This window comes from Microtus ochrogaster, chromosome 17 (assembly GCF_000317375.1).
Source record: "Microtus ochrogaster isolate Prairie Vole_2 chromosome 17, MicOch1.0, whole genome shotgun sequence".
NCBI lineage: Eukaryota > Metazoa > Chordata > Mammalia > Rodentia > Cricetidae > Microtus > Microtus ochrogaster.
In genome coordinates this window covers 18,141,469-18,143,172 of record NC_022019.1, presented here as the reverse complement: position 1 = coordinate 18,143,172, position 1,704 = coordinate 18,141,469, and positions in this window count along the sequence as shown.

Below are 1,704 nucleotides of genomic sequence, written 5' to 3'. Positions count from 1 at the left end.
CCATTTGATAGGCCAGCCTTTAGGTGGGTGAAGTAAACAGAACAGAATGCTGGGAGGAAGAGGAAGTGAGCTCATATGCCTTAGTTTTGCTCTCTGGGGCAGACGCGATGAAGCTCCAACCCAGGATGGATGTAGGCTATAATCTTCCCAGTAAGCGCACCTTGGTGCTACACACATTAATAGAAATGGGCCAGGCAGTATTTAAATGAATACAGTTTGTGTGTTGTTATTTCGGGGTAAATGCTAGCCAGGCGGCCAGGAGCCGGGCTGTGGGAAGAGGCCTGCAGCTCTTACAACAACAGTACTTTTGGGTTTTACCATAGATCCCTGGGCTATCTAGTCTCTGATTCTTGGTTACTCAAGCAGCGTCAGGTGTGGGCTCTAACTCATGGAGTGTGCCTTAAGTCAAATCAGAAATTGGTTGGTTACTCCCTCAAGCTTTCTGTCACCATTGTCCCAGCATATCCTACAGGTAGGACACCATTATAGATCAAAGGATCTATGGCTGGCTTGGTGTCCACATTTCTTCCTAGGTAGTGTTCAGAGCACCCTCCTGAATCAGAGACACTAAAGAGTGCATGGGTGAAGGCTCCAGGTAGACAGACACCAGCCTCACCTCTCCATGTTTAATAGCTGTGTAGGAGTTGTCTTAACAATGGGGCCTAGGTGTCAGGTTGTGGAGAGCAAACCTATAACCTTTGCAACAGCTTGTATTGTTTGGGGATTCCCATAGAACCTCTTGGGCCAACAACTCAATTAGATGTAACCAAATCCTTGTTCTGAAAGCTTTCTTGGGTGCTAAGAGATGGTCAGTAGGACTCTGTCTCTCCCATTATTTAGCCATTTCATATATACATATAGTTTAGGAAGCTTCTGTTGTATTAGGTTTCCATAACCCCACAAATGGCCCTTAATTTTAGCTGTTTCTCCCCATATTTCTTCCCTCATAATCTCTCCTCTCCCCATCCCAACTTGATCCTTCCTTTCGAGGATTCATCCATCCACAACTATTTATTCTGTTTCCCATCTCTAATGAGATCTGTCTGCATCCCCAGTCCTTTACTATATACCCAATTCTGTAGTTCTATGGATTTTAACTTTGTTATCATTGACTTCACATCTAATATCCACATATAAGTGAATAAACACCATATTTGTCTTTCTGGATTTGAAGTACTTCACCCAGAATGCCCTTTTTTCTAATTCCATCCATTTACTTGAGAATTTTATGATTTCCTTTAAATGGCTGGGCAATACTCCATTATGTAAATATATCACATTTTCTTTATTCATTTTTCTGTTGAGAAACATCTAGGTTGTTTACAGATTCTGGCTACTATGAATAGAGTAGCAATTAATATGGTTGAACAAATGTCTCTGTTGTAGGATGAAGTGTCTTTTGGAGGTATAGCTAGATCTTGGGGTAGATCAGTTCCTACCCTTCATCAGAACTGCCACATCGATTTACATAGTGGCTGCATGAGTTTGCACTCCCACCAGCAATGAATAAATGTTCCCCTTGCTATATATTCTTGCCAGCGTGATCTGTCACTTGTTTTATTGATCTTAGTCATTCTGACAGGTATAAGACGAAAGCTAGAGTGACATTTCTCTGATGTCTAAAGATGTTGAACATTTCTTTAGGTTTTTTGCAGTCATTCGAGTTTCCTCTGTTGAGAATTCTGTTTAGATCTGTACCTCATG